General features: G+C 42.3%; 4 pseudogenes; all 4 read left to right on the forward strand.

Moving 5' to 3' along the window:
- Positions 1-466: 466 nt before the first annotated feature.
- LOC143949900 (5S ribosomal RNA) lies at positions 467-585 on the forward strand (annotated as a pseudogene).
- Positions 586-720: 135 nt separating this feature from the next.
- On the forward strand, positions 721-839 carry LOC143949771 (5S ribosomal RNA; annotated as a pseudogene).
- A 10,415-nt stretch (positions 840-11,254) lies between these two features.
- LOC143950027 (5S ribosomal RNA) lies at positions 11,255-11,372 on the forward strand (annotated as a pseudogene).
- A 100-nt stretch (positions 11,373-11,472) lies between these two features.
- On the forward strand, positions 11,473-11,591 carry LOC143947265 (5S ribosomal RNA; annotated as a pseudogene).
- The last annotated feature ends 1,426 nt before the right edge of the window (positions 11,592-13,017 follow it).

Genomic DNA, 13,017 nt, shown 5'->3' on the forward strand with positions numbered 1-13,017 from the left:
GGAGGACGGGGGGAGAAGAGAGTGCAAAGACGGAGAGAGAGGAGGGGGGGTGGCGGCGGGGAAAAAAAGAAAAATAAAGACAAAAAGGGAGGGGGGGGAATGCCACCAATGGGCACCCTTGCCTCGTCCCATTAGTGATGGGGAAAGAGTCCGAGCACCACTCGTTCACCCGTACCGCTGCCGACGGCGTGGAGTAAAGCGACATTACCCAGCTCATCATGTTGGGGCCAAGACCTATATGTTCCAGGGTGGCCTGCATAAAGTGCCAGGCCACCCTGTCAAAGGTCTTCTCCGCCTCCGTTGACAACATAAGCAAGGGCCTTCCCTGTACATGCGCCGCATGGATTAAATTGATGATTCGGGCCGTATTGTCTCTAGCTTCCAACTTATTTTTTATTTTTTTGCTTATTTCCCATGGTGACCATCTTGGCGTTTGTCAAGGGGGTTGAAAGTGCCTGAAGAGATTGCCTACGGGCACATCACCCTGAAAGCACCCGATCTCATTTGATGTTGGAGGCTAAGAAGAGTCGGGCCTTGTTAGTACCTGGATGGGAGACCGCCTGGGAATACCAGGTGTCATAGACTTCTTTTTATGTTGTTGGCGTTGACCTGTTTTTTTTTTCGCTTGTTTCCCAAAGTGACAATCTTGGTGTTTGTCAAGAGGGTTGAGAGTGCCCAAAGAGATTGCCTATGGGCACATAAGCCTGAAAGCGCCCGATCTCCTCTGATCTCATCACTCTGAAAGCACCCAATCTCGTCTGATCTTGGAGGCTAAGAAGAGTCAGGCCTGCTTAGTACCTGGATGGGAGACCACCTGGGAATACCAGTTATTGTAGGCTTCTTTTTATGTTGTTGGCGTTGATTCGGTTTTTTTTTTTGCTTGTTTGCCAAGGTGACCATCTTGGCATTTGTCAAGAGGGATTAGAGTGCCCAAAGAGTTCGCTTACAGCAGCATCACCCTGAAAGAGCCCTATCTCTTCTCATCTCTGAGGCTAAAAAGGTGTTGGGCCTAGTTAGTCCCTGGATGGGAGATGGCTTTGGAATACAAGGTGCCGTAGTCTTCTTTTTTTTTTTTCAATTTCTTTATTTATTTATTTTTTCCCTTTCCATTTTTTTCTCAAGTAAACAAGAATAGAATTTTACATAAACAATCTAAGAGTCATACATCAAGTTTCCATATTCATACATAATAAACAAAAATAGCATAACAATTCATTCTATTCCCTTCGCTTCTTACTCCCCTTATAGTGTAATGTATAAATCCACAGAGAGAAGGTTAGTGGTAATATATATAATATATCGGGACAGTATCATAGAAACTTCTCTCTCAGTCCCACATACCCCATGTCTGATCCTAGGTTGGTACTGTTCCCAATCAGATCAGAGTTGTATTGTTATCCTCTTCTTTCTCATCTTCCCCCCCTAATATTTTCCCCCCTATTCTCCCCCCCCCAAAAAAAAAAAAAGGGGGGGAACCAAGCCAAAGAGAGGGGGAGGGGGGGGGGAGAGAGAGGGGGAGTTCCCATCTCCTTCCCCAAAATCTCCCCCCCACCCCCCTAAATCGCATCGATCCGTCTCCTTCCCTCCCCCGAGGAGATATAGAGGTTCCATGGTGTCCATATTTCCAAGTACGTTTTCCTTCTTTTCCTAGCTGTCCATATTAGGTCTTCCATCCTGTTCACCTCCTCAACTTTCTTCAACCACATGTTCACACTGGGGGGTTGTATTTGTTTCCACCTAAGTGTTATACATGACTTGGCTGTATTTACCAAGTGACACAGGATGGAATTCCCACCTATATTTCCTGAGGTCTCTGACAAGTTCAGAAGGAATACTGCTGGGTGCTCCCGTATTTCTACTTCGCTAAATTTTTGAACGATCTCTCGTACATCTTTCCAGTATTTCTTAATTTTTGGACATGACCAAAATATATGTAAAAAATTTCCCACTTCTTTCTGGCACCTCCAACACTTATTTGATATATGAGGGAAATATTTTTGAAGTTTTTCTGGTGTTCTGTACCACTGTGCAATCATTTTATAATTAGTTTCCTGTAATTTTGTTGCTGTTTTAAAAATTGATTGTATCATCTTTTTCTTCTGCTCCTCGGAGAAAATCCTTCCTAAGTCTATTTCCCACTTCCGAAAGAAGGGTAACTGAAAATTTTCTACGGGTTTAATCAGTAACGCATACATTTTCGAGATTACATGCGTAATTGGTTCCTTTTCCGTACAGAGTTTCTCAAAATGGCATATAGTCTCGATCTAATAACTCTGGCTCTATCTCTGTTCTTAGAAAATGTCCTAATTGTGCCGCCTGCCAGAAATCTAATTGAAAGGGGCCTTTTCTATCTATCATCTCCTGCATTGTTGGCCATTTACCTTTTTTCACGAAATGCAAGGCTTGGTATATTCCTTTTTTAATCAACTTATCAAAAGGTCCTTTCTGTATGCCTGGTATAAATCGGGGGTTGCCCAATATAGGGACTAGAGGGGAGTTCTGTGTCGATATCTTATTCTTAGCTAAGAGATGGTAGCATATCTGTAATGTGGGTCCTATTGTAGGGTGTAGCTTCGTGTCTGAGGTCAAATTTCTGTAGCACCAAGGTGCTCTATGTAATAGCTCCCTACATTGTGCTTGCTCTAATTTTACCCATATTTTCTGATCTCCATGTCGACACCAGTCTAGTAATCTACCTAGATGTATTGCCTGGTAATATTTATATATGTCTGGTGTTGCTAATCCCCCGTATTGCTTTGGTAATGTTAATAATGTCCTCCGTATCCTTGGTTGTTTGTCTGCCCAGATAAATTTCATAAGTAATGTTTGTATAGTTCTGAAAAATTTTCTTGGTATTAACATTGGGATTGCCTGGAGGAGGTACAGGAGTTTTGGCAAAATATTCATCTTGATTATATTATTTCTTCCAAACCAGGAATGTATTCCCCTGTGCCATCTCTCCAGGCATCCTCGTACCATCTTCAATACTGGTGCGAAATTTAATTCATATATCTTATTGAGGTCTGTTGTGATCGTTATTCCCAAGTATTTCAAGCCATAGTCCGTCCAGTTAAATTTATAATTTAATTTTATTAGTCTCATCATTTTCTCTGGGACTGCTATCATTAAGGCTTCTGACTTGGAGCAGTTTATTTTAAAGTAGGATAGTGTACTGTATGTCTCGATTTCCTTACATAGATTTGGGAGCGAGATTATCGGGTTCGTCACTGTAAAAAGCATATCATCTGCATATGCTGCAACTTTATTATGGGTTTCTCCTATGGTTATTCCTTGGATATCCCTGTTGAGCCTTACTCTGCATAGAAGTGGTTCAAGGGTCAACGCAAATAACAAAGGGGACAATGGACATCCCTGTCTGGTCCCATTTGTTATTGGGAAAGATGTAGATACCACTCCATTTACTCTTACTTGAGCTGTAGGTTTTTCATACAGGCTTGTTATCCAGCCCATCATTTTCCCTCCTAGCTTTATATGTCGGAGTACCGAGAACATAAACCCCCACCCCATCCGATCAAAAGCCTTTTCTGCATCTGTTCCCAGAAATATACAGGGGGTCTCGGTAGAGTTAACTGTATGTATTAGGTTTAAGGCCTTAATAGTATTGTCCCTTGATTCTCTTGTTGGGACAAATCCCACTTGATCTTGATGAATCAAAGAGGGCAAATACTGTTGTATCCTCAAGGCTAGTAGTTTGCTAAATATTTTCAAATCTGCGTTCAGTAAAGATATTGGCCTATAGCTTCCACATTGTTTCGGGTCTTTACCTTCTTTCTGTATCACTGTAATTGTAGCTTTAAGTGTATCGGAGTGGAAAGTCGATATGTCTCCTGTTTCATTAAACAATTTAACCATATATGGACATAATTCTGGCATAAGCGTCTTATAATATTGGGCTTTCCCACTTTTTATCAGTTTTATCGTGTTTTGTACTTCTTCTAGTGTGATTGGGGATTCCATCTCCTCCCGTGCAGTACTTGTCAGAGTCGGCATTTCACTTGAACTTATGTATTCATTTATCTTAGCTTGATCTGATGCCCTCAAGTTCAGATTATACAATGAGGAGTAGAAATCGCCAAGCACACCAGCAATCTGTTCTGGCACCCGTTCTTCCTCCCCACCTTTTTTTCTAATTATAGGTATGTATGTCTTGGTTTGTATTTCCCGTAATGCTCTCGCTAGTTGTTTTCCGCATTTATTGCCGGATTCATAGCTACACTTACGTCCTATCTGAATTGCCATTTTAGCTCTGTACTGTAGCAGATCTGTAACTTGCCTACGTATACTTATTAATTCTTGTTCAACTTCTAAGTTCTGGGCATGTTTATGTTGGGCTTCTAGGTGTTGCATTTTTACTAATAATTCTGTTAGCTTAGTTTCTCTTTCCTTCTTAATCCCTGCTCCATGCTTAATCAATACTCCTCTGATTACTGCCTTGTGCGTTTCCCAGATTGTTCCCGAGGAACTTTCTGGGCCTTCATTCTCCTGAAAGAAGAATTTTATCTCCTTTCTAACATCCTCCAGGACTAAAGGATCCTGAAGAAGGCTCTCATTAAGTTTCCACATCCTAGAGGTTAAATGTTTTTTCCCCGTTAAGTTATATTTAAAAAAAATTGGAGCATGATCTGACCAGGTAATTAGACCAATAGTGGCTTCCTTAACTGAGGATAATTGTTTATGCGGGATAAAAAACATATCTATCCGTGAGTACACTCTATGCGGATTGGAGAAAAAAGAGTAATCTCTTTCCTTGGGGTGTAATAATCGCCATATATCTACCAGTTTTGTTTCTGTTAATGCCTGGGCTATCCTCTTTCTTGTTTTAGGTGTCACTGATGATGTCCCTGATGAGGTATCTTCACTGGGGATTAATGGGATATTAAGGTCTCCCCCCATAATCAACTGTCCTTCTTCAAATTCCATAAGTTTGTCAAGTATCTCTTTAACAAAGAGGTCTTGTTGTATATTGGGGGCATAATATGTTGCTAATGTAACTCCTACCCCTCCTATAGTCCCCTTTACAAAGAGATACCTTCCCTTTGCATCTATCATGGAATCCCTATGATTCCATGCTACTGTTTTTGATATCATGATGGTAACTCCCTTCGTTTTGGAAATCGGGTTAAGTGCATGGTAAACCGTTGGATACCCCGTAGACCTCAGCAGAGAGAGATTATTTTCTCTGAAATGTGTTTCTTGAATAAACGCTACATCTATCTTCAGTCTCTTTAAATCATGGAATAACATTCGTCTTTTTTCCGGGAACGTTCAGCCCCTTTACATTCAGGGACATTATTTTTAAAATTTTCCATATCTCCTCGGGGAAAGAGGCAGAGACAAATAAAGGTGCAAAAAAAGAAAAAAAAAGGGGGAAAGAAAAAAAAGGAATAAAAAAAAAGGGGGGGGGAGAGCCCCCTCCCACCCCCCTCCCTCCCGTCTAGTCTACCACTCCCTCCCTCCCTCCCTAACTACCAATCCCTGGGTTGGCCGTTTACCAACGGTCTCCCCACGAATCTCAAAGCTCTACTGCTTTTAACTACTCAATTTCCGGACCCTCCTGGTTATGAGTGTTTACCTAATGGGGTTTTGTGGTTGTGCTTGGCTGCTCCTGGGCGAGCTTCCCCCGTGCCCTCCGCCAGTCTTTTATAATATCATGTTTTCTACTATCACCTGTTACTTCTCTACACAAATTGTGTCTACTCCAACATGGCTCTTTTGAAAGAGGGGGGTAAAAAAAAAAAAAAAAGGAGACAGAGGCCATAATATAGGCAAAGTTAATTATGTCTGTCCATTCCCATCTACGTATATACTTTTACATATATACACCTATACCCTTGCATATACATATATGGGCTCACACATCCACAGCTGCGCCTGTATTTGCAAATTCATACATGTTCCCACCTCTATATTTATTTATCCAAAGCTTAAGCCTCCCCTGTATATATATAATATAATTTATATCAATCCCCCCCTTTCCCATTTTCCATGTCTCCTCTCCGTTTCTCTCTTCCTTCCTCCAAGAGCCATATTGTGTATTGACATTGTTCCAAAAGAACCGTACATTAATACAATAAAACAACAATACAATATAATACCTTACATTCCTCATCCCCAAAAAAAAAAAAAAAAAAAGGGGAGGGGAGGCAAGGTGGGGAGAGGGAGAGGGAGAAAAGGAAAAGAGGGGGGGGGGACGGAGCCGGAGGCCACATCTTATAAAGTTATTTTATTCATCCTTAGGTTCAGGTAGGGGGGTCTGGTCCCAATCCGTAAGCCCTCTGTTTCCCCCAGGTCCCTAGCTATGTGCTTTATTTTATTAGTGGTGATATTAAAGGTTACTGATATTAGTGATTAGTGATTAGTGATTGACCGTGTTAATTAATTATCCAAAAAAAAAAAAAAAAAAAAAGAACCCACAGTTTCTTGTGTTCTAATTCTGTGTTCTCTCCCCCCCTGCTCATTATCCCTGCTTATCCCGCCCTCTCATCCCTCACAAGTCTAGACCATCCCCTGTGCGCCATCATACACATATACATTTACTGACCCTCCACATCCATTACTCCCCCCCCAAAAAAAAAACAAGAGGAAAAAAATAAATAAAAATTATGTATTATATATTAAATCCCCCCCTCCTCCCAACACATCTAAAAAAAAAAAAAAAGGAAAAACCACTGCAACCCCAATCTTCCCATTTCCGCCCTCTCTATCTCTCTTTATCCCTAGTGAATTATAATACTCTCCTAAGTGACCACCTCTTCTAGGAACCTAGGTCATGTAAATCCCCCCCAGGGACCCGAACCCCCCCCCTTTATTATAATTATCTAATCTTATTATTTGTGTATTTATCTTAGACTCTCCACCTTTAACCCCCCCCCCGTCCCCCCACCCACCCGCTACCCCCACCTCGCCTCCTATTATCTCCATTCATCCCAATCCAAAAAAAGAAATTAAGAGCATATCTCTCTCCTCCCATACTTCTCAAGAGTGATTAGACAAGTTGAAAACCTATGGGTTGAGGCTACGAGAAAAAAAAAAAAAAAAGAAACAAAGAAGGGGAAAAGCCCCAGCAGGCGCACCAAAAAAAAAAATAAAGGAAAAAAAAAAAAAAAAAGATAGGTTCAGGGATATGAGTTAATTTAGCGTAGTTTCTAACACAAGTCTCATTGTACTGTAATATGTCTTTCTCATCTTTCCCACTCCCTCTCTTTCCCTCCTGTACTTTCTGGTTTTTCTCTCTGTAGCTGAGAGAGTGGGAGTCTCCAGTTCGGCACCATAAACGGCTCCACACCTATAAAGGCGAATAACTTTGGAAGATCGCTGTATAGTCTCAGCAAGAGGGTATTTCCATCTGTATGTATGTCCCTCCCGCCGTGCACAGTCCAAGACAATACGCAACTGTGCTCTGCGCTGTAATGTGGCCCGGGATAAGTCAGGTAGGAGCTTCACTACTGAACCCTCTATCTCAATATTGCCAGTCACCCATGCCTTCCTCAGCAGAGTCTCCTTATGCGCATATCTATGGAGGCGGCAAATTATATCCCTGGGCCTTTGCGGGTCTGCTGGTTTAGGCCCTGGCGCCCTGTGTACTCTGTCCAAGTCCATGTTGGGCGGGACATTACCCTCTAAAATCATGTGAAAAATGCTTATTACCTTCTCCTGTAAGTCCTCCTGCTCAGCGACTTCTGGAACATCTCGGAGCCTCAAGTTGCAGCGGCGACTGCGATCTTCAAGTTCCTCGATCTGAAGCTGCATCTCCACCAACATCTCACCCTGCTCTTTGCTCTCCCTTTCCACTCTCTCCATTTTTCCTTCAAATGAGGACACTCTTACCTCCCCCGCTATCAAGCGGTCGGAAATTACCTGGATCTCAGTATGTACTTGCTGAATCTCAGCACGGTGTGTCTCCTCCACTCTCTTAATGAGAGCCTCTATATCGGCTTTCGTTGGTAGAGCCTGGATTAAGCTCTTCAGATCCTCCGCTTCCAATCATATACTACGAGGGGTGACTCCTCCGTTTTCCTCTTTGCCGTTCCCGGCCTCGGTTGGGCTTTTCATCTCTCCCCTGTTCATCCGCGCACTCACCTCCGCTTCCAATCGTTTAATACGAGGGGTAGCTCCTTCGTTTTCCTCTCTGCCGCTCCCAGCCTCGGTTGAGCTTTTCATCTCCCCCTATTCGCTCGCACGCTCACCTCCACTTCCGATTGTTTAGTGCGAGGGGTAGCTCCTTCGTTTTCCTCTCTGCCGTTCCCAGCCTCGATTGCGCTTTTCATCTCCCCCCTGTTTGTCCGAGCACTCGCCACCTCGCGGGGTTTAGCTACGTCCGTAGTCTCCGCGATGTGCCCGGCAGCTGACATCCGCCTCGGGGAGAAATACTTCTGTATAGCGGGTTGTGGGGCACTACACCCTGCAGCTCTGCGCGAGGTTTTTGTTTCTCTCTGTCTAGGTGCACTCATTCCGGGATCCTCAGGTGCAAATCACCTATGACTGGCGGTTCAGCTAGGAGCACAGACTCTGCACGCCCTCACTCAGCCATGCTCAGACCACTCCCCCCAGGATATTGCTTCTAATCTCCCCGTAGTCTTCTTTTTATGTTGTTGACATTGACCTGTTTTTTTTCGCTTGTTTCCCAAGGTGACTATCTTGGCATTTGTCAAGAGGGTTGAGAGTGCCCAAAGAGATTGCCTATGGGCACATAAGCCTGAAAGCGCCCGATCTCCTCTGATCTCATCACTCTGAAAGCACCCAATCTCGTCTGCTCTTGGAGGCTAAGAAGAGTTAGGCCTGGTTAGTACATGGATGGGAGACCACCTGGGAATACCAGTTATTGTAGGCTTCTATATCGGCAGATGCGGAAAAGGCATTTGATAGGGTCGACTGGACATTCCTGAGAGCAACGCTACAGCATATAGAATTGAAAAAGGGGATACAGAATTGGATTGATAGTTTATATTCCTGCCCAAAAGCTAGGGTAAAAATAAATGAGACAATGTCTGAACCATTCTGTATAAGGAATGGAACACGTCAGGGATGTCCACTCTCCCCTATCATATTTATTCTTACATTAGAACCCTTTTTGAGAACAATCCGGGCTAACCCGGATATTCAGGGCATTTCAATAAGAAAAAATGATGAACATAAATTGGCCGCATATGCGGACGATCTGATGTTTTTTATAACCTCCCCAGGGATTTCTTTACCTTCTTTGTTACTGGAGCTTCGCAGATATGGAGAGATATCTAACTTTAAAGTAAATTATAGCAAATCGGAAGCGATGGGAGTAGAAATGAATAATGAAATGAAATCTCAGCTAGCGGCGCATTTCGCGTCTAGATGGACGGATTCCCACATATGTTATTTAGGGACTAAAATATCAAACAAGTTGAACAGACTGTTGGAACTAAACTTTATCCCATTAATACGTCAGATTAAGCTAGATCTAGAACGTTGGGACAAAACGGTTTTTACATGGTTTGGGAGAATCAATATAATCAAAATGAACGTAATGCCGAGGTTGTTATATTTGTTCCAAACTCTACCGATAAAGCTCCCGGGAACATATCTGAGAGATTTGAGATCAAGATTCATAAAATTTATATGGGCAGGTAAAAAAGCGAGAATACGTAGGGATATTCTGATATTACCTAAAGAGAGAGGAGGGGTAGGATTCCCAGATCCAGTAGGCTACTATGAGGCATCACATCTAACACGGGTAATAGATTGGTGTAGAATCCAAAAAGAAAAACCTTGGATCGATATGGAACAAGCAATAATCCCGATACCATTGGAAGGAATAGTGTGGCTCTCAGATGTAGAAATACCACAGGAAGTACGGAGACATCCGACAGTGGGTGCCACACTACAGGTAGTCCAAAAGCTATTTAAGAAAACCAGGATATCAGAACATCCAAGCCCTATGATACCAGTACTGGGCACTCCTGGTTTTCAGCCAGGTTTAACAGATAAGGTTTTTAGGGATTTAAGACGAAAGGGAATCAGTAGGATTATACATTTCTCAATTGATAATCATGTAATGTATAAGGAAGAGATCGAACAAGAATTTAGGGAGGACTTGGACCCATTTAGGCGAGTACAGTTAAATGCGTTTCTGCGAATAAGTAGGCAGAGAATACCGGTGATCAGGATACTATCTGAGTTTGAACAGATATGCTTAAAAGGTGAACCACTGAAACATTCCCTCTCATCAATGTACGTATTGCGGATGGAACAAGAAGTTTCACAAGACCTAACTTTTATACGAGCATGGGAGAGGGACCTGGGAGTCACTTTCTCAGACTTACAGAAAAATAAGATCTTCATGTTCACACATAAGGCGTCGATAGCAACTAGATACCAAGAAGGGGGCTACAAAATTTTGTCTAGATGGTATAGGACCCCAGAAGTATTGCACCGGATATACCCACAAGTATCAAATTTGTGCTGGCGCTGCCAGAGAGCCGAGGGAACCTTATTACATATATTCTGTGAGTGTACCGGGGTAAAAGATTTCTGGAAGATGGTATCGGAAACAGTAAAGGAAATAACAGATGTGTCTCTTGGGGAAAATCCGGCGGCTTTTCTATTGCACGATGTTCCGTTATCTATAGAAAAATATAAAAAATCTCTCTTAAGGCATTTGCTTACAGCAGCAAAAGCATGCATCCCAGTTTTATGGAAAACGACGCTGGCTCCAACCGAATCACAATGGATGAGCAGGGTATTGGAGATCCAACAAATGGAAAATCTGACTATGATACTGAAAGAGCAAGAAGATAGGTATCATGAAGTATGGAAACCCTATATTTTATATAGGGAACAAAACCAGTAGATGCTGATCCCTGTTTGTTTTCGGTTTTTTTCTTTTTCTTTCTTGGGGAGGGGTGGGGGAGGAGGGGGATGAGAGAGGGGGAGGAGGTGAAAGGAGAACATTTTATTATTTATTTATTTATTTATTTTTCTCTCTCTTCGTTTTCTTATTTTCTGTTGTTTTATTATTTGCTTCTTTTTCTTCAAAGATAAATAACCAGGGCTATACCAGGTTAAGGGGGGAAAAAAAAAAAATAATAATAGTGAATATAAGGAAATAGGTAATGTAATAGGAGAAATCTAGCACGATGAAATTATGAACGGCTTGGTTTAAATATAAGATGTAGATGTGTATGTGTCTAGAAATGAAAGACTATACTATATTATGAAAATAAAGAATTTATAAAGAGGGTTGAGAATGCCCAAAGAGATTGCCTATGGCACATAACCCTGAAAGCGCCCGATCTCCTCTGATCTCAGAAGCTAAACAGGGTTGGGCCTTGCTAATACCTGGATTGGAGACCACCTGGGAATACTAGGTGCTGTAGGCTTCTTTTTATGTTGTTGGCCTTGACCTGTTTTTTTTTCACTTGTTTCCCAAGGTGACCATCTTGGCGTTTGTCAAGAGGGTTGAGAGTGCCCGATGAGATCACCTACGGCCCCATCACCCTGAAAGCGCCCAATCTCGTCTGATCTCGGAGGCTAAACAGTGTCGGGCCTGGTTAGTACCTGGATGGGAGACCGCCTGGGAATACCAGGTGCCATAGGCTTCTTTTTTTATTTTTTATTTAGTAGTATGCGACATACAATGCAAAGGCAACTTCACAGAATGTGTGATACAAATAGTTACAAACAAACAATCATATTGCATGGATATCAGAGCCAATGGTAAGAAGTCCGAGGAGAATAGCACATGTAAAGCTTTGCGGTCATATCAAGATGAGATTAAAGCTCCATCTCGTTGGGATCCTCTACCACTTAAAATATTATTGATACTAGTCCTGCTAACCCTCGAAGAGTTTAGATATCCATAGATAGGGGAAGAGTATTGTGTAGTAGTCAAATGGGGTCGGAACATACCATTTTCTTTTCCCTTTTTTGAGGTAAGAAGGGAAATAGTAGAACTGAAAGGAGGGAGAAGGGGAAAGAGAAGATTGGGGAAGGAAATGGCAGAAAAGGAAAAGAAGGGGTAAGAGGGTGTCGTGGGTAGAGTGGATAGGGTGGGGTCCCCTCCCTGGGAGCAAGAGACGCCCTCGGTTTACCAGCTCATCAGCTGTCCAACGTTTGGAACAGCGATCTCCAACGATCACCATGAGCTTACTATGTCTCGCGGAGGTATTCTTCCGAAAAGCGAAACTGGGTCCAGTAGAACCATCTGTTCCCATGCTCCTCTGTTTTATCCCTCATCGTGGCAGTCAGGTCTTCCATTCGTTCAATATCATTTAACCTTGCGAACCACTGGGTCACCGTTGGAGCAGATTGCTGTTTCCACTGACTTGGGATGCAGGCCCTAGCTGCATTGAGGAGATGTTTAACCACTTCAATACAGGGCACTTTCGCCCCCTTCCTTCCCAGCCCAATTTTCAGCTTTCATCGCTCTAGCGCTTTCAGTGACAATTGTGTGGTCATGCTACACTGTACCCAAATGAAATTTTTATCATTTTGTTCGCACAAATAGAGCTTTATTTTGGTGTTATTTGGTGTTATTTATTCACTACTATTTTTTGCGATATAAGCGCAAAAAAAGCGGAAATTTGGAAAAAAAACAATATTTTCTTTTTTAAAAGAAATCCAATAAAATCAAATTTTGTCATAAATTTAAGCCAAAATGTATTCTGCTACATGCTTTTGGTAAAAAAAATTCCGTTAAGTGTATAATAATTGGTTTGTGTGATCACGGACATATGTACGCAAATGATCATGTACATATGTGTGCAGGTGATCACGTACATATGTGTGCAGATAATCATTGGGACATGTGATTTTAGTGGGACATATGCGGGGGACATGTTTTTATTATTAGGGACATGTGTTTTTATTATTTGGGGACATGTATGTTTTGGGGACATGTGTGTTTTGGGGACATATGTGGGGATTGTGTTTACACTGTGTTGTGTGTTGTGTGTTTACACTAGACTCATGATCAGTGAGTAAAAAGCTGTAAAAAACAGCTCATACTCACTGATCATCAGCCGG

This window comes from Lithobates pipiens, unplaced genomic scaffold, assembly GCF_037356315.1.
Source record: "Lithobates pipiens isolate NorthernLeopardFrog02 unplaced genomic scaffold, aLitPip1_a1.2 Scaffold_30, whole genome shotgun sequence".
In the NCBI taxonomy this organism is placed as follows: Eukaryota; Metazoa; Chordata; class Amphibia; order Anura; family Ranidae; genus Lithobates; species Lithobates pipiens.